The 21351-nt window shown below is 35.5% G+C and overlaps 1 long non-coding RNA gene across 1 annotated transcript in view; it reads left to right on the top strand.

The window, feature by feature from the left end:
• The window catches only part of LOC309808705, a 92262-nt gene that overhangs the window by 30544 nt on the left and 40367 nt on the right, over positions 1 to 21351 (top strand). The gene's annotated exons all lie outside the window — the stretch shown is intronic.

The following is a 21351-nucleotide window of genomic DNA, read 5'->3' as shown; positions in this document are numbered from 1 at the left end:
TTCAGTCTGTGTGTGAAACACTTCTAACCTGTTTCCCCTACTCCAGTGCCCACAGGGCCACCAGCTTTCAACCTGTTTTCTCTGTCCTGTTAAACACACCTCTTTTTCTAGCAGCTGAATAGGAAGGAGGACCCCCGTTTCAGTTGTTATCTTCCTCGAAACTGTTCATTCTAAACGAATTCTCACATTTCCCTTCAGAATCTATCTACCATCTCCCTCTATGTCCAAACTCCTCCTGATAGACAAATTTATTGAACGCTTAAATGTATACCAATTACCGTTTGTCAGTGGCATTTAACCCTCACAAATATTATCCACATTACACAGTTAAATACTGAGACTTAGAGAAAGTTAGAAACTTGCCAAAAGTTGCAAACTTAACAAGTGACATGTCTAGGATTCAGGCACAAAAGATTTGAGCCCAGAGGCCATGCTCTTAACCATGAAGTTAAACCCTCTAGGAAGAAGTTAACACCTGTTCAAGGGAAATGGAGGGTCCATACTAGCTCCCTTATTTATACCAGCCTCCAGAGGGGAAAGTTTAACAGAAAAGTGCTCCCATTTAATTTTTCTATTTCTTTAACCACTGAATTAAACAATAACACATCCTCCTTAAATGTAATCTCTCTTTGATTCAAGCTTTCTGATTATTTCAGAAACTTCAGTGAATAGTTTATATCTTCATAATTTTTTTCTTTAATTTCAGAACTTTGTGAGAAGGATAATGCTATTTTCTTTTAAGTGATTAGATAATTTTGTAATTTTCTATGCTAAAAAGTATACTTACAGTATATATAAAATCCGATGTATTTAACGTGTACTTTTGTTAAAGCATTGTAAAATAACAACTGAATTGTACTCAAATAAATACATCGTTTTCCTCAACATTGACTTAATGTGCACTATAGTTCATATTTTTTTCTGATTAGTTCAGAATTATCAAATTAGAGAATTATCATTTTGAGACTGGTTTTTACTAACTCTAACTTCCATGTTCCTAATGAATAAACTAAGCTTTATTTATCCTTAATATTTTCTGACCTCTTCACTTCAATTGAAATCTGGATTGTTTTAAATGATTCCCCTACCATCTCCACCACAAATTTACCTTTCTCTTTCTCTAGTATAAGAAGAGCCAGACTGCTTCTTACATTTATGCCACTTTCTGATTATTATTCTATGATCTCTGCATTCCCCTAATTTTAACTTACTGTTAGGAAGTAAAGTTGGCCCTCTCTCTATGCAAACCACTCCTGTATCCTCCAGAACCAGTGCCCACTTCTACTTTCCTGAACGAGGTCAACTACAGTTCACCAAGCTTACCATTTTTTAATTTTAATTAATTAATTAAAATAAATTAATTTTATTGAAGTAGAGTTGATTTACAGTGTGTTAGTTTTAGGTGTACAGCAAAGTGATTCAGTTATACATATACATATATCTATTCTTTTTCAGATTCTTTGCTCATATAGGTTCTCATAGACCAAGCTTACCAATTTTATAGTTTCATTGCCTGTCTGCATCTATGCCATGACCTCATTTCTCATTCACGTCTCAAAATTAAACTTTCAGAACTCTACTGCAACAACGATCAGTGGTCTAATGAACTTGTATAAGATGACCAGAAGTTGAAGTATTGTAAGCATTAGTAATATAAAAGTCCAACTACTGTCTGTTCTGCAAATGAATATATGTTTAATACTAAAAGTTTCACCATGGTAGTGTGAGTCTTTCCAAAATTTATTACATTCCTATTATATGCCAAGCACTGACTTACTCTTTGATTTCATTTTTCCCCCAATTTTGTTTTCCAAACACAGAATGACAACTTGGTGAAAAAAACCCTGCGGCATATACCAAATACCAAGATGTGCATCCTCTGCCCATCCTCATTTCTGTATTCCCACTCATCCCATCGTAATTAGATTCTGCCACTTTTCTCCTGAGCCCTATAATAGTCTCATGTCTACTCACTTCCCATCTCTTCCCCGTCTTTTAATCTCAAATGCCGTTCATACATACAGAACGTCACCTGAATGATGTTCATAACTGATGGCTGCTTGCTTTCTTAAGAATGCTTAAAAGATGCAGTGTTGGAAGAGAAAGCTGTCACCACCTGCTGACTTGTGCCCAAAGTCTCCGAGGCTGAAACTTCTGCTTTCATAAATGGGGAGGCCCAGCACAGAAGTGAAATGAAGAAGTGCCATAAAAGAGCTTATGAGCCTTTTAAAGACTTCCCAGGAGATATACACACACACATACATGTACACAAGATGTTCACTGTGACTTCAGAGAAATTCTCAGAGACCTCATATGTCTCGAACACTGGGTAAGACCTCTGCTTCCAGACGTTCTAAAATTTACTTTTGAATAATGCAACCCAGACAGCGGTGTACTTGGACCAAATTACTTACATCCCTTATAGTATTATTTCTGGCAAATTACCCCATCTGCTTTTGGCTTGCATAACAGACAATTGCAAGAATTTCTTTTCTATCTATTGGTAGAGGTCCTCTTCCATGACATCCTTTATACAAAGACTATATAAATGCACATAATGTCTTACATATTATTTCATAGGTTTAAGAGATACTTGGTGTCCAATGTAGAATAACATGGACTATGGGCTAACAATGTTCTCTAAAGAATAAAGTAGTTCTTTGTAAACTAGACTGTTTATATATTTCATACACACTCTGTTTCCCAGTTATTCTCTCTTATCACTTAATAAATTCTTTTGATGTCTTTTCTATATCATTTGTACTAAAGTGAAACAAAGCGAGATGTTTTTGATTGCTCCATACCTGGACAAAAGTGTTAGAATGGAAGCCTAGAGGCTGCTGTGGTGGTAGCAGTCATAATGAAAATGAGAGAACCCCTAAATGGATGTGGTTTTCCTGCTTCAATTACCTGGAGATTGTTTTCCAGTGCTGACACCAGGATGTTCTGAATTTTGCTTTAGTGAAAGGAATTAGTGTTTCCTCTACAGTTTTAATTATAATTTTGTTTCCTCCAAAATTGCTATGTAATTTCATTGACCATTGAGTTAATACAAAGTGAACTCCTTGGCCTGGCCCTCCAGGCACTCCAACTGTTCTAACCTATCCCTGCTGCTCCATCACCTCCCCTTCTCCTACACATGGGCCTGTGCTGCCATCAAACTGCACAAACCTCTCTTCTCTCAAGTGCTGGGGAGTTTTCTAATCTCTGTCACTTTTCATTCTGCTGATTATGTCAGGAATTGGATTTTCTTAGATGTGATGCATATTAAATCTACTTTACATGTATAACATGTTTATATAGTTAATAAATTTGACAAAAAATTATTAAGTGATGCCTAATGATGACTACGTTACAAAATCATATATATATATGCCTTTTCATATATATCCATGTCTTTCAACACTAACCTCACCCTCTACATTCTCATAATACTTAAAATATGCTTGCCTTATGTTTTCCAGGCCATTGCATGTGGTGCTCTCTTTGCCTGGAGTTCTCTCCTTCCTCTGTTCTTCTACTTGCCACCACTTCCCCATGTAATGACCCGATTTGGAGAAGACTTGTTTCTGCCCCTCTTATGGGTTCCCTTAGTACCCTATTCTAAGTTCTATTAATTCAGACTGCAGTGTAACTCCCTGTTCATTGTCTTCATCATTGTGTCCCCAATGCGTATACAGCACCTAAGGTTTGGAAAGTACTCAAATAAATGAAAGTTGGTGACATTGAAATACATGTATAACTGGTTTAGAAGAGTTAAATGATCATTGTTATTGAAAGGCATAAAGATACTTACGCCTTTGACCCAGTAATCCAGGAGTCAAAAATTCACATGCTTTCAGGGTCAAGCAAGTAATCTAAATGTGCCATGTTGGCCTGGGGGGGAAGGCAATAGGAATACAGGTTACTGTACTTGCCTCACCTAAACACATTCAGATTTACACTTTTATAAATACTGTCGATACAAGCCAAACAACCATAACCCCTGTCTCATTCAAAGAAACAATTCTGTAGAGGAAAAAAATATTAATAATAATGTTATTTGTGAATCTATCTGTAATAAGGAAAAAATGAAGACAAACGGCTAGTAATAGGAATCTGATTAAATTAAATATAGATTGTATCCATTAAATATCATGTATTCTTTAACATTAAAATAATCCCCCAATTGTAATATATGAAAAATGCTTTCGTTATTGGAAATAGTGAAGGAATAACACAAAACCCTGTGTTTGCTGTAATTGCAACCATGTAAAAATGTACATCCTTGTTTAAAAAAAAGGATTAATCAAAATGAAGATAACTATGTTAGGGTGCTGAAAATAGAAATGATTTTTGTAAAGTGCAGCATTTAATAATGCCGTCATTTTTCCAATCCCAGTCTCTGGAGAAAACTTTGGCAATATCTCTTGGAGACTTAGAAGATGATACCTAGCAAGCAGAACCAGGTTACTTTGGGTAAAAGCTGAAGAATATGAATTGTGGGCTGAGCTACAAATAACATTGTCATAGCAACCTCCAAAGATTTCATAGAAAAGGCATGACTTGGATCTCTTTTTTTTTTTTTTTAAGGAAAATGACTAACAAGATCCCTTTTGAAACAGTTCTGATACAGTGAGGGATAAGATACAATAAGTTTGATAAAGAGTTTTGTTGAGAACTTGGGATAAACTGGCATAACCTTGAGATCAGAAGTGAGACTCCCTAGTGTAGCCTTAGCACATTATTTTGTGTGTGTGTATTGATTAGTTTTCAGTGCCGTAACACGTATGTGATGCCAATCTGCCTTCCATGCAGATAATATTTATTTAATAATAAAATATTAAGAACAATATAATAATTCTATAATGATAATAATGGTTATTATAAGTAAAAAAGTTCAATTCTCCTTGTTAAGAGACATTTAATATATTTCTCTGATTCTTTATAATGAAGGCTTGATTATCTGTTCTCAGGGTTCTTCTGTGATACTATATATAACCTCCTGGAAACAGGACTGTGGAAATACTGATAGTATCAACGGAAATCATTGTAACTTCTTCCTTGGAAAGGGCGTATTCCATCAGTCTCATTGCCTCATTTGTTAAGCTGAATCGCCATCCTCAGTGAGAGATCATTTCAGTGTCCAGACTTCCTGCAAGGATTTATGTATTAAGCCCATTCTGTTTGAGTTTAGACCAGGAGTGTCCCTTAGGTTATTTTATGAACCCAGGTTTCCTGTAGTTTGCAAAAGCTGGCCCAGCCCACTGGCAGAAAATCTGCTTCTGATGGCATAGTCCTGTGGTAACAACTTTGGTATCTTGCACAGATAAGCAGCCTTGATATAGGTCCACGTGGTTAAGGAGGAGGACATTGTCAGTAATTACCTTTACGGGGGATATTCTAGTTAGCAATTTTTTTCCAGTTCGAGGTAAACATGTAAGTCTGGGCTTATCATAAGTAGCAATATACCCAAAGTATCATTCTCAGACTACACACACATTTTTGACTCTAGCTTTCTGTGTAACGTTAGAGAAACAAACAAACAAAAAAGCATAGTCAGATCACCTGTTACCTCAAAGTAAGGAGCTGTGTGGCAGCATCAGGAGGCATAATGAGTGAAGCCAGAATTCACAAGCAGCGGGCGGAGTGGGAAACCCCTGCGGTTCAGGCCTGACCATTGAAACTGGCACCTGATTGCCCTTACAAGTACTACCTGTTCGCTCAGTTATTGAAACAATCAAATATGTACCGTAAATATCATGGTTCTGCTAACACCTTTTGTATGTTTTCTGAAGCCACTGGTAGAACTAACCTTTTTAACCATCTGCTGAGAACAGAAGTCACGTTATAAGTCAAGTGGAACTTTGAGTTCGATTTCCATTTCTAAACATTTGACCACAAAATTAAACCTCAGATTCTTAAAGAAGAATTCAGTCTTCTGGGTAAGTGGGTTAAAAGATGTTTGAGGAGATTACTGTCTCGTTAGCCATCCAACTAATCCTCACTCATGCTGAAGTTTTGAATCAGAAAAAAAAAAGAGTTGAACCAATATTTGTTAAATTTTGCACACAAATAGCCCTAGGGAGCACAGAAGGGAAGAGTTTTTCCATTGAAAAAATGTATGACTTTTCTGAATAAATTAATATGTATCTTAATCATGTATGTTTCAAATGAGGAAAAGATTAATTTAATAGAATCATTCTGTAAAACCACTACTGCTTTGAATCCTATGAAAACTTGTTGCTAATTTGAGGCTTTCAAATTTAAAGTCATAAGATAAGTTGAGCAATCAATAACCTTGAAATTTAGGAAAGTGACTGACATGGACTAGCCAGAACGTGTTTTGCAGTAATTTGATATCTAAATCTGCCCTAATCACTCTTAAAAATCAGCTAGACAGTAAAAAGTTCTCTACCTTCAAACCTCTTGATGAAGTTTTGCAGATTAATCTGAATGGGTTTAAAATTTGATGAAAGGATGGAGAGCATCTAAATTTAGTTTTTCTGGATAGCCACGTGCAAAAGAATGAGATTAGACCACTATCTTATACCATACATAGATATCAACTCAAAATGGATTAGAGACTCCAATGTAAGATCTGAAACAATAAAACTCCTGGAAGAAAACATAGGCAGTATTCGCTTTGACTTTGGTTTTAGCAATATCTTTCTGCATATGCCTCCTCAGGCAAGGAGACAAAAGCATAACTAAACAAATGGGACTGTTATCAAACTAAAAAGCTTCTGTACAACAAAGGAAACATCAACAAAATGAAAACCTACCAAATGGGAGAAGATATTTGCAAATCATGTATCTAATATCCAAAATAGATAAAGAATTCATGCAACTCAACAACAAAAAAGCTAACAATCCAATTAAAAAATGAGCAGAGAAACTGAATAGATATTTTTCCAAAGAAGGTATATAGATGGCCAACAAGCATGTGAAAAATGTTCAACATCACTAATTATCAGGGAAATGTAAATCAAAACCACAGGGAGATATCACTTCACACCCATTAGAATGGCTATTATCAAAAAGACAAGAAATAAGTGCTGGAGAGGAAGTGAAGAAAAGGGAACCCTTGTGCACTTTTGGTGGGAATGTAAATTAGTGCAGCCACTATGGTAAATCACATGGAGATTCCTCAAAAAATTAAGAATAGAACTATCATGTGATGTAGCTATTCCGCTTGTGGGTGTTTATCCAAGGAATACAAAAACACTAATCTGAAAAGATATATGCACCCCTGTGTTCATCACAGCATTATTTAGAATAGACAAGATATGGAGACAACCTAAGTGTCCACTGATGGATGAATGGATAAAGAAGATACACACACACTTACAATGGAATAATAGCCATAAAAAGATGAAATCTTGGCATTTGGGACAACATGGATGGACCATGTGGGTATTACGTTAAGTGAAATAAACCAGATGGAGAAAGACCAATACCATATGATTTAACTCATATGTGGCATATAAAAACAAGCAAAACAAAATGAATGAAGAAACCAAACTGAAACAAGTAGATACAGAGAACAGAGTAGTGGTTAGCAGAGGAGAAGGGGGTGGAGGGAGGGCAAGATGGGTAAAGGGGGTCAACAATATGATGACAGTTGACAACCTTTTGGTGGTGAGCACACTGTAGTTTATATAAATGTCAAAATATAATATTATACACTTGAACCTTATGTGTTATAAACCCATGAAACTATAAATAAATAAAAATTTAATAAATAAATTTACTTTCATTAACTTATGAAACAGCAACATACTTTGCCCAATTTACTTAGCTTCAGAATTTTCATTTGTACAGTTTGAACCAGAAGAAGTACCTTTATTGGTTTATTTTTTTTTCTAAAATTCTAAGACTAAATTGTTATTACAATGTCTTCAAAAAATTATTAATAGAATGCTTTCATAATTATCTCACGTAAATATTTAGGTAAATAGCTATGTAATAGCTGAATTTTCTCAAACTGTTAAAATATTATTTCTAAAGGTATATTTCAGGTTAAGAAGGATTAAGCTGCAGAGATATAACGTTTAATGATATTTCTCAAGTGATAAGAACTTACGATCAGAAGCAGGTAATATATTAGTACCCTCATTATGAAGTTCAGATTCTCCAGCAGAAAATGCTCAGGGCATATGTGAGTGATGATAATTTTTTTTCTATGCCTATATTCCTATAGCATTTCTTATCATGATGTCATTGTGTAACTGCATTTAAAGTGGGCTCTTAGGGACTTCCCTGGTGGCGCAGTGGTTAAGAATCCGCCTGTCAATGCAGGGGACACAGGTTCGAGCCCTGGTCCGGGAGGATCCCACATGCCGTGGAGCAACTAAGCCCATGCGCCACAACTACTGATGCCCACGTGCCTAGAGCCCGTGCTCTGCAACAAGAGAGGCACCGCAATGAGAAGCCCGCGCACCACAACGAAGAGTAGCCCCCACTCCCCGCAACTAGAGAAAGTGCACGTGCAGCAAGCAACGAAGATCCAACACAGCCAAAAATAAATAAATTTAAAAAAAAGATGATTCTTTAATAAATCAATCAATCAATAAATAAAGTGTGCTCTTAAGCATTTGCCAGTTAAAGAAACTCAACATAAAGACCCAAAGACCCCATCTGAGTTTGCTAAGTGATGCAGTGTTAATAAAACTGTGGCTCATTGGGATCTAGTGTGTTACAGGATTTTTTGCACACTTAGCTCTTCAACTGATTTGGTTTGGATTCTAGTCAAATTACTTGGTACCTTGGTTAAGTGGGCTTGTGAAAAATGCTGATGTATACGACCAATTCCTATGGAGCTAATAGCTATGTGTTTGCTAAGTATTTTGTGAGAAGAAAAGATCAGAGAGCAAAGAAAGCTGGATTTCCTTAAAAGCACTGAACTAACTGTAACATGTATGTAAAGACTGGGTAATTACTGGGCAGAAAGAGGCCTGCCAGTAAAAGCCAACTATATGCAGCTCCCTTCTTTTGCTGAAAATCTGTCCTAGTTTCATGTTAAATTATATATTAAAAGAATACTACATTTTTCTATAATGATGTTTTTATAATATAGAGGGTATGTTTCTGACCAAAGACTCTACATCCACAATATATGATAAAAGCAAAGGTATAATGATAAAATATCATACTCAACTCATTTAAGTAGTGAAGTATATTCTAAACCTCATAATGGACAAATATAGTCACTGTGAGGTGGTTCTATAAGTCTCTAATATATTTTAAAAAGGTATATATCATATTCAAACGAATTTCTACTATATCTTAAATTATAACTATATAAAATGAACACATTAACTTTAATGACCACTTATTTACACTAATATAAGTCTGTTCCCCAACAAGAAAGATGTACATATGTATATGGGTGTTTGTATGAGTTAGGTAACTGGCATCTTTTAAAACAACTGTTCAAGAAAGTTTGAAGTAATGAATTTTCATGTAGCATGAGGAGGTAATCAAAATCATTCTCCCATATTTCCTTAATTCTAAGGTACCATATGTTGTATATGTCCTTAAGTTAGGGAAACTTTTTTTGGAAATAAAAAGCAAGTACACCAAATGTGCACATTAGAAGGAAAATTCTGGTTTTATAAATTTTATAATGAAAAAAGAAAATGGAATACATATTTTTATTTACCTTAGAATGAAATTTGAATTTAAGCTTAATTTCTACAGTAACCTTTAGAAATTTTTATTATGCAGTCTTTCTTGATGATAATTTGTAATTTGCTATGATTGATTTAGAATTTCCAAATTTCCATCCATTTTTAGAATTCAAAATTTTGGCTAAAACCATCAATTATTTGAAATCCTCTCTCAATCTAGACTGTGCCTGAGGCCAGTACCTGAGCTGATCCTCTAGAGAGCTTCATGGAGAGTATAATAAGGGGAGCCCTTGTTGAGTAATTTATACTTGATTAACATCCTCACGAATTGCTCCCAACTTTATTCATGATTCTGAACACTCGAGATAATTGAAATACCAAAAGAATGAGTATAAAGCTATTAGGACGAGTGGATACTTGAGCCTGCTCAGAGTCTCTTTGAGGCAGAGACTCATTTTGTGCATAAGTGTAAAGCAATATATTTTTGGAAAAATAATTCTAGTTCCAGTTAGAAGATGGTGAACTCAGAGATTTCATTTATCACTGCTCAAAGTGTTTAGAGCCATTGAAAACATTTCCCCCTAGACATTGACATGATGGACTTATTTTAATCAGCAATTCAAAAGTTGACCAAGTGCCAGGCATCAGTGAGTAGATTATTGGGCAAAAATCCATTTTTTCCCCTTGTACACAACCTGGATGCATCCTGTCCAAGGACAGACTTAAACAGGCAAGGGAAAGTTGATTGAAAACTATTGCAGTTGGAGAGAGAGATTGGACTAAACTCTGCTGAAACAAAAGGTGGGACAGTTTATCAATTCTGGAGTGAGCTAGTGGACTGGTACTGGAGGACATTAGGAGGAGACTGGTTAATGTGATTAGGCCATCTGTGTTTGGTAATCAGCACTTATTGAAGTTAGACTCTTGCCCTCCCACAGAGAATGCGGTGCTATCTTTCTTGATGATTACATTTCGAAAAATGGCTCCCATGTCCATGAGAAAGACATTCCTGGGTTGTAAATCTGGCAAGATTACTAGAAGAAGATTTACGTGTCACAGGGGTGAAAAAAGAATTTGCATGTTTTTTAGAGTAAATGTTCTAAATAAGGGGAGGTCAAGGGCCTATAAGTCAGGAAGAAACCTGTCTAAAGTTTTATTAAGCTGAAAGGAATGTTAAGGCTGTCTTGGTCAATCTAAACCTTGAACACAGGTACAGATGTTTGCCAACTCTAGAGAAAAGCCTACAAGTACGACCAGCTCCTTTACCTTTAATTTCCCATCCTCCCTAATCTGATTTAGGTCTTTCACTTGTGTTGTCACAGGCTTACCAATATCACAGAATTTATCGGGTCAAATTGCAATTTTTTGTCTGTTTACTACTCTTGACACTAGACTGTAAGGTACCTGAGAACAGGGATCCTGTTTACATTTGTAACCATAGGACCTACTGTAATTCCCCTTACCTCAATTAATGCCTGCTAAAATAAACTGAATTCTATAAAATTAACAGAAAAGTAACTGAGATAGGAAATAAGAATGTGGGAATTACAAAAAAATTAAGAGCCTTTAGTTTAGTAAAATGAAGATGGTAAGGGAATATGATCAGAAGCCATATATTCCTAGAAGGTATGAAATTTTCTAGTAAATCCTAGAAAACTAGAAGTTGGCCACAGCCAGTGGAGATAGGAAAGAGGGCTCACATTTAATGTACACTATATGGTAGACACTATGTTAGCATATCAAATTGAATCGTTTATCTGTGAAGAAAGCACTGCAAACCCTATTTTATAAGTAAGAAAACTGATTCCTGGAGTGGCCATATACCACCTACAGAACAGTGAACCAAGATTTAAACACTCACCTTTATGGCCCCAAGTCATAAAGCTATTAAACGTGGCTGCCTTAAACATAAATTATAATAGTTTAAGTTTAGGAGAGAAAAATGATCAATACTTTTAACTTTGCATATGAGATGATATCCCTAAGAAGGGATCACCCTCAAAATATAAATAGACTCAATAAGTATCAGATGTATCTTTAAATACTAGAGACAAGCAAGGGTGTAAAGAAAACGGGTGATGTTTGGGGGTACCTTCCAAAACTTTTGAAGGTGGTGTCACCACAAGGAGACTCTGTCTCTTGGTGGCACCATCAGCTCTGCTTCTGGATTGGATGGATATTGAGATGACATTAGAAGTGCTCTTCTCTTAGAGTTAGGACATTCTCTGATTCTTTAGTAATGAAATACCTTTGATTCTTTGCTTTATCACCAAAAAAGATTGTTTAAAGGAACAACCTTTTTGTTTTTCCAGATACACACTGGGAATGCTATTTACCAACTCTCACTACATGCTAGAGATATGATGGTAGTCCCCTTATATATCCCAGTATACCGTACAGAAAATATTAAGGCTACTGGCATCAGTCCCATATGGTTAAATAAGCTATTTAAAGGAGGATATTCCTGAACTGGAGAGGGATGTCTGGGACAAGAGCAAGCAGGATGGAGAGGATTTAATCAACAATTTAGTTTTATCTGGAAGCCTGATAAAATTCAAATACCCATGTCTCGCTTACATGGGACTTATTTTTCAACATAATATGGCTTGACAATTTTTCTTAAGAATTTGGGATGAGAAGGAAAAACAATAATTTAATCTAGTCAATAAAAGGAATATTGATGTTCCTCTTATTTCTTTGAAATCCTTTGCTAAATTTCTTGGCGTCACCTGACTGACTTTTACCCTTTTCTAGAAAAAAAGCATAACAGGAGGAAGTAAGAGCTAGTGCTTTTTAGTGTATTCTTGGCATTCTTCCACCTCTTCTGGAAAACATCATTCTATCACTTATATTCCTGTACAACTGTAAGTTGAAGTGAAGAACCCTCTTACTCAGCCTCTTACACAAAAGTATCACGATATTCTTTAAAAGACCCTATCCAAACACACATTTTAAATAATTATTAGTTCACCATCATGACCCAACAAGACTGCAAGGTTGCTTAGCAACAGAATCAGGCACTCTTAACAGGAACATGCATGGGAACAATGGTGAAAAGTGATGGAGATCTTACAAAGGCAAATTCTTTGAATTAAATCTTTGTGAAAGGACATCATAGGGAAAATGAGTTTTTTAACCTAAGAATTGTTTCCTGAGATTGATACATTATTTCATAGCTAAACATCAACCACTTTCCATAGGATAGATAGAACAATGGAACTTTTAGTCTTTACATAATTTAGGGCACTTACAAAACATTATTTATCAGTGTTAGCTTGAAAATGAATAATATTTCTGTGTCGTCCCATTATCTTTAAAACTGTATAGATATATAAAGAAAGGAAGTTACTTACAAAAATAAATACTGCAAATGTATTTGATTAACGATGTTCTATTTTTATGTCATACATAAGTAGACTATAAAAATTGTATTCTTTTAAATTTGAGCAAGATATAAGTGTATATATATATATATATATATATGTATACATACATACACACAAACATGCATTATCTATCTAATTCCCATTTCCAGTGGAAAAAAAAAGAAAAGAAAAGAAAAGAAAAGAAAAGAAAAAGCCTGCAAAGCATTGTCTCTTTGGGACTCCTAGATTGACTAATTTTTGGCTGAATGGGCTGATTTTATACAACAATACCTGTAAAGGCACTAACTTCCTTCTATTAGTAAATGGAAGAAAATCCAGTACATTTGGGCTCTGTTGATGCAATGTGTAAACACCCAGCAAGTTCAAAGAGTAAGCTCAACATCCTGGCAGAAGACCTCAACTTTGACCCTAGTCCCATCTCTGGCTTGGACAATTCACTTAACCACCATAGACCTCATATTCCTCATCTCTAAAAGGAGGCCTCCAAGATTATTTTCAGCTCTAAAATTCCTAAAGTTCATGTCCATCAACTCTTAAGTAGCATCATTCTTTTTTCTCACAGAAGAATTGTTTGTTTGACTGCATTGGTTATTTGACTACTGTCTTTATGTAAATACTAGAAGTAGCAGGCTTGTTCGCCAATACATTCAAGTATCAGGCAGAAAATTTTCAATACTGGGTTTTTGTTTGTTTCTTTCTTTCTTCATGGCTGATTGCATGTTGCAGAGGTGATTTTTAGTTTCTGGAAGTTAAAAACATGCAGGTGTAGATATAATATGCTGCAGGCATTTATATCACCAGCCATAATGTTTTAAAACAACTGGCTTTTTTGCATAGTCTTTAGAAGAGGGTTAGATGAGCACTTCTGTTTTCCTTTCCTTGAGAAGTTTTATAACAACACCGAAAGGTCATCTTTAAAATGTCAGACGATATTAACAACAAAATCTTGGAAGACAGCCAGTCCACCAAGGAAACAAACCCAAAGGACTCTTTACAGATGCAAATCTTAAATAAGCAACAGAACCTGAGAGTGGGGTGAGGGCAGGGGAGAGAAATACTTTGTAGCAAAGAAATACATTCAAGAGATGCCTCATGGCCTTGAACTGTTGGAAAGGAGTAGCAGTAAACAAACCTGGCCCCCAGCAATTGCTAAAGGGCACATTCATTAGGAAGTTGGAAGCAAGAAGTCTAAGATCATGAGTCAGAGAAGCAGAATCATGAGCCACACCCACACTGGGTTCTATATGCTATTGTTAAAACCAAGAGAAGTTGATGTAAATATTTTAATTGCAAGGAATTTGAAAAAGTGGTTTTTAATCTCACTAGTTGATGCCAGGCCAGGTTTTTGATTATACAACTGAGGATGTAGCTCTATAGTCCTGACAGCTGAGTAGTAGAGAAGATGCAGTTTTCTTCCCACAAAAATACCACTTCTACTAACAATTCTAAAGGGAGAGAAAGCCTTTAACAGAGAACACATTAAAGGAGAGTCACCGTTATTTAAAACCAGAAACTTAAATATTGATGGAAGAAGCAAGTAGGTTTAGGAAGAGAGCAAGCTACAGACACTGATAAAAGCTTTGCACTTTTAGTTGAAATTTTTAAAATTATAAACAAAAATGGAGAATTCTCTGCAATTTGTATTTTATCCAGTATTCAACTAAGTGGCCTATTAGTTTAGTAGGATGAAAAGTATCTTGCTGGCAAATGTGGAAACTAATACTGAAACAAAAATAGAAGGCAGAGACATATTTTTGTAGCAGAGGATTTCACCAGCTTTGTCAAGGTTGACACAAGAATCATATTATAGTTATACTTAATATAAATGTTAGATTATGTAATACATAAATGTATATTCAGTAGAAATAGTCAATAAATTGTACATAATGTACTACAGTAGTAAATGTTAGGTTCTTTTCAATGAATACTTTATAGTGTTTTTGCGATCTTTATAAAGAGCCTAGTTTTTAAATAAATACTATTTCAAATTTGGGGAATGAGAAGTTTAAAATAAGATGAACCAGATTTCTACAATCCATTTTCTGATGCTCAAAGTGGGCAGACTACAAAATGGAGCATGGCTGAGGCCATGTGGTAATCTGTGTGTTCCTTGCACTGTTTGAATTATATTATACATCCGTAATATGCAGGGGCACAAATCACTCATAGGTTCTGCTTTTTAGGCAAACTTTTACACACGAATAACAACTAATTAGAATAGACCTTAGCAAAACCGTGATGTTTGCTTGTTTCATCAAGCTCCACTTTCTGAGTTTCCCCTGTGAGTCTATTTATTGCTCTGTCTTCTCTATTCCCTGATACCCTCTGCAGAACACTTCTGCCCTCAAGTTCTCTTCCCTCTTGCACATCATCAAAACTTGCTTTTGGATCATTCAGGCTGAGGTAGAAATGACTACGATCTTAAAGCACAACCAGTATTTGAATTTTAATGGGAAAAAAAGATTTAAGCTAAAGGGATGAGATTCCGAGATAAAGGGATGAGAGTTGAGTGCCAACCATCAGTTAGTAGATGAGAAGACATTTTTAGGCATCAAAACTTTTCTGCATCTCTAGTCATAATACTAATTCTGCAAGCTGTATAGTTGGAGAGATGCAACCATACGAAAGGCTCAAGATATCAGAAAACAGAAACCAAAACTACTTCCTCTTAGTTCATAAATAGGGTGTAGGTTTACTAAAGAGGACATTAAAATTACTCCCTGTTTCCTGAACCCAATCCAACCAGCAAGGGAAAGGAGTTGAATAATGTGGCATTTGAGTTGGTTAATGGCAGGGAGAATTCCGAGTGGAATTACAGATGTAAAATGGATATGAGGATGTTATTTGTGTGTATGTGTCCGTTGTGTATGTGTATAGAAGCCACCTCTGTCATCTAGGAAAAGACATTTAAATCTTCCAGAGTTATAAATTCACTGAGAAGAAACGATAAACTTCAGCATCATTTTGTTGCTCAATTGGGTCCTATTTGAGGGATGAATCAATAACAATGATTTCCTTGAACGGTCTCTCAAGGCTATTGTTTTTTTTTTTTTTTTTTTTTTTTTGTGGTACGCGGGCCTCTCACTGTTGTGGCCTCTCCCGTTGCGGAGCACAGGCTCCGGACGCGCAGGCTCAGCAGCCATGGCTCACGGGCCCAGTCGCTCCGCGGCATGTGGGATCTTCCCGGACCGGGGCACGAACCCGTGTCCCCTGCATCGGCAGGCGGACTGTCAACCACTGTGCCACCAGGGAAGCCCAAGGCTATTGTTTTTTTATGGCCCTGGTATGCAAGGGGGTTGTTCTGAAAGGACACAAACAGGTAATTCTCTCTTTCAAGGATTTTGGTCGTAGTAGTTGAGCAAAAACTACAGTATGATAGAAAGCAGTTCGTTTTCTTTGTCTCATATACAGAGTTAAAATTAAAAAGTGAAAAGACCCTACGTTTTATCATTTTATATTCAACACTTATCTACATAAGTGTTAAAACAAATTGATCTTACTACCCATTATGATTATTAAGGTACCAAAACAAATTCACTTTGAAAACGATTCCTGAATATGGATACATTTTGTATTCAGAATCACATGGAAAAAGAAGCCTCTTAATTTACATGGGCCAGTGTCCCATAGTTATTGATCATTATTCATGGGAAATAAATTAATTTTCTAACATTCCATCATTTGCTATTTTTTTTAACAAAAGAGGGATTTTATTGTTCAGCACAGGGAAATATAGCCATCATTTTATAATAATTAAATGTAGTATAATCTATAAAAATATTGAATCACTATGTTGTACACCTGAAACTAATATAATATCGTAAATCATTTATACATCAATAAAAAGAGGTATTTTAGTTTTCTTATCAGCTGTTCTGTTCTTTGTTAAGAAGTGAGGAAAAAAACACTTACTGATTCTAAGGAAGTCAGATCCTTGATTTGCCTGATGATTATGAATATGAAAAAAGTGTTCTCTACAGAACAGTAGCTCTTAATCAAAAAAAGGCCGGCTCTAACATATTCTACAAAGAAGAGTGTGCCAAGATATAGCAATCCTTTTTGATTCTTTTGAAGTTTAAACAAATAGTGTACTCCGCATGAATTTTATCTTTCAACTAAATCATTCTACTGTGGAATTTATGATGCTATACTACTAGTTTACGAAGCAAGTGTAGTAGGCTTCACATATCTCCATATCTTATATTGATGGCATTTAAATTCTAATACCAAACTGTTATTGTTTCATAAACTAGGAGAAAATTACGCTTATAACAAGCAGGAGAAGCTGGCAGAAACAACAGATTTTCCATTCTTTGCTTTCTATTGTTTGTAAGCCTAGTTACCCTAGTTGACCAGTTAATGACAACACATGATGAAATTTTCCTGACTGCTAATTAATTAGCTCTAATTTCACGAGCTTTGTTACTGCTAAGGCTTCCACTAATTCTATGTGTGAATGTCTTCTTACCCTACTCCTCCTACTTTCCTCTTTGAACTTCCTCATATGTAGAGAACCCATTTGATTGACTTAAGCATCAGAAGATACTTATAATCAGAGAAAAAGCAAAAAAGAATGACTATAATGCCAATTAGTATAACTATTAATTAGAAATTATGTCTTGAGTATGTACAGACAGAAGAGGAGTAGAAATGATAATAGTTTAGTTTTAGGAAAGCTGTGGTACACAAATAGAACCCCAAATCACACCACAGAGAATTTTGCAGGAAGTTAATATATCTGATATACACTCAATTTGTGCCCATGAATGGTGAGCAACTAGAAGTAAAGGAGAATCACATAGTTACATTTCTGGACAAATCAGGTTATCAGAATGATGTAATAATGGCAGTTTACCTCAATCACTTCTTAGGCTTTCTTATTTACTATGCTAAATGTTAAATGAGATTTCTGAGTAAAAGCATTACAATGACTTCAGCATTGTGGGACATGAAACACAGTGAGAACTCAGAGCAAGGAAGGAAATAAGGCAGGTAAGAAGGAAAAAGAATTGAAAGAGCTGAAAGATGTATTACTTGGCTGTCAGGTGTTAGGAGAGTTTATTTGTGCTTTTTCTTAATCTTCATAATGCTCTTGTCAGAATGGTAGTAACATACCCATTTTTTTTTTTAGATGAGCGACCTTTAACTGTAGGTTGCACTTGATTGTCTGCCAGGTTTGCAAGTCTGTGATGGGGACAGTAATGTCAGAAATTTCAATCCCAGTCAAATCAAGACCTGGTAGAAACACCATTATGGAAGTGCATAGTTTTGACCCAAATTTGACCCCATTAAAATGTTGTTCTTTCTTCTCCAGGATGATAGTCTGTATTTCAAGAAGAATTCTAATTCTTGCCCCATAACAATTTCTCTGAGTTCTTTGTGCCAACTAAAGCCTTTGATTAATTTTCATATTAGCAAAGCCCTGGAATTATATACAAAATGCTATGAATAGTTAGCAAATAGCAAAAGGATGCAGAGCTGTTATCAGATTCTCAAAACTCAATCAGATTATCTAAGAGTTTACATTAAATGAGGTAATGAATGCCCTTTCTGGATCCAAACATTGTAATATTTTTAATCCTTACCGTGGTCCCTGAAATGTCTATTATCTCTAATTATCAGTAAGGGAACTGAGGCGTTGTAAAGTCTAAGTAAGTGAGAGGTCTGGAATTCAAATCCAGGTCAGTTTCAGTCTTGAACACCACTAATTCTATAGCCTACACTGCATTCTATACTCTCACTGTAGATAATCAATAAATGTTCATTTATTTCCTTTACCCCAGTTGGGGACAAAGAACATGGGTGTGTGAAAGAAAGTACAGGTTAGTTTTAATGGAAATGATATAATAATAATGCTGGTCAGCAGTTACGGAATATTCATATTGTGCTAGGAGTTGGGCATTAAGTACTTTACAGGCATTCTTTTATTTAAAATCTCATGTATATAATACCTACCTTAGGAAGTAGGTAATATAAACGTGCCAAGGTGATTGAAATAACGTGGTCACGTACAGGCAATGAAACTGGGAAGGAGTTTTCTGGGCTGATGGTTGAATTTTGGCCAAGACATTAAGGGGAGAAGGGATGAGCACTGGTGGGGAGACTGAAAACTTAGTCATCATAGGGAGAAAGCACTGGTGGAAGCATTGTGCTGCTTGCTTAAGAACTGTTACCCTCATAACCCAAAAACTGAGGTTTTGCTGAAAGCTGAAGGCAGATTTCTTGCAGTGTGAAAAAGAACTTACTGATATCTCTTCATGTTTGAACATGACTGTTTTGCAGATTTGTTGAAATGACTCAAGTTCTCTTTCAGATCTGGACTAAATGTCTGTATCATAGCATTAGGGCCCATGAAGCAGCATTTGCAAGCCCATACTCACCTCCCCCCTTTTTAGTGTTTTGCACTCTGGAAAAGCAAACAACAGCAACAACAATATCTTATTTCCTTTTATCTATAGTTATTATTAATCTTGTCAAGAAACCCATTTGATATATTTATGCTAAACTATAAATGAGATTTTTCCAGTTTTATTGAGATTGAATTGATATATAATATTGTATCTGTCCAAGGTGTACAATGTGATGATTGATATATATATATATATAGTGTGAAATGACTACCACAATAAGTTCAGTTAACCTTAATTCACATAATTACAAATTTTATTTTTGTGATGAGAACTTTCAAGATCTACTCTCTTAGCAACTTTCAAACATAAAATACGGTATTGTTAACTGTAGCGACCAAGCTGTACATGACATCACGATTACTCACTTATCTTATAACGAGAAGTTTTTATCTTTTGATCATCTTCACTCATTTTCCTCACCTCCAACCCCCAGCTCTGGCAACCATCATTCCATTCTTTCTATCATGAGTTCAGTATTTTAGATTTCACATATGAGATCCTAAAGTATTTCTCTTTCTCTGTCTGACATTTCATTTAGCATAATGCCCCCCAAATCCACCCATGTGGTCACAAATAGCCAGATTTCCTTCTTTATCACGGCTGAATAATAGTAGGTTGTATGCACCCCATTTTCTTCATCCATTCATCCACAAAAATCACTGAGGTTGTTTCCATGTCTTGGCTACTGTATTGGGTTGGCCACAAAGTTCATACAGTTAATGAATACACTGTTCAGTAAAACTTGGTGAAAATGAAAAATGCGTCTTTCATTTTTACTTAAAGTAAATCTTTGACAAAGCCAGCTAGGCATCCCTTTGAGTAATGACTTATATCTCATTGAAATATTTTAAACATATGAACAGTAATAGCTTAAATGACAAATGTTACTAATATTGACACAATTGATCAAGGAGAATATGTTAGAATATGTTAAAATGCAGATGGACAGTGAAAGAACAAATATAACTTTTAACTAAATATTGTCTTGATATTTAGACCATTGGTTAAGAACATGATAACAGGTTTCATCCATCTCAAGAAAGCAGAATATTTGCAGATCACTTAACATTTACTAGGTATGTTCTCAGTCTGGAAGGGTATATTTCATTTACATGTGTCATTTAATTTAACCACATCCCTCTGTAATAGATAGTGTTATCCCTATTTGCAGATAGGAAACAGGTTCAGAAAGATTAAGAATGTTACCTAATTCTAGTAAGTAGCCAAGCCTAAACTGATCTAATTCCAGGGCAAAGCTCTTTCTGACACATCAGTGTGGGTCTTTATCTCTTTGAGAATTGTTGAACATTAAAAGCCTTCTTCCAGGTAAATGCATAAAGAAACAACATGAGCAATGGTATAACCATATAAGTCTCACTAAATAATTGGTGTGTTTGGCCTTGCTTTTGCTGATAGATCTTTTGCAAAATTGCTTTTCTCTGAGATAGTGGACTTTAAATATTTTCTTTGAAGACTTTCCTAAATTATACCTATCAGAAAGCTACTTTGCTTTAAGGCTAAAGAAAAATGAAAGCTTACTTAACTACACTTAGGTGCCAGGGTCATACTATGAACTCTACACCTGCCAGGATTCACGCTAAGATAGGGTGGCTCTGCAAACTGTCCATAGTACTGTGATTTCTTTTTGATATTTTGAAGTAGAAATAATTTAATAACTATTCACAAAAGAGAAAAACACTGTTTCTTCGTCCTCAATATCATACTGCTGTAGGCTAATTCTTTTTCTCTTCTGTTGCCCCTTAGTATAGAGAGTGTGTTTTGGGGACCCTCCTTCACGATCTTCTCCATTCCAAGAGCATCTTACATAAATCCAGGACTTCTCAAGCAACCAGTTTTGCCAGATGGTCTTAGGGTTGGTTGTACCCATATATGTATAATCCTGAACTTCTCAAGTAAGGTCCTTATAGAGCATAATGGCTAAGA

Source organism: Mesoplodon mirus, assembly GCF_964341445.2.
Source record: "Mesoplodon mirus genome assembly, chromosome: 7".
In the NCBI taxonomy this organism is placed as follows: domain Eukaryota; kingdom Metazoa; phylum Chordata; class Mammalia; order Artiodactyla; family Ziphiidae; genus Mesoplodon; species Mesoplodon mirus.
The sequence above is the reverse complement of the archived record's forward strand: the minus strand, read 5'-3'. Positions and strand labels throughout refer to the sequence as shown.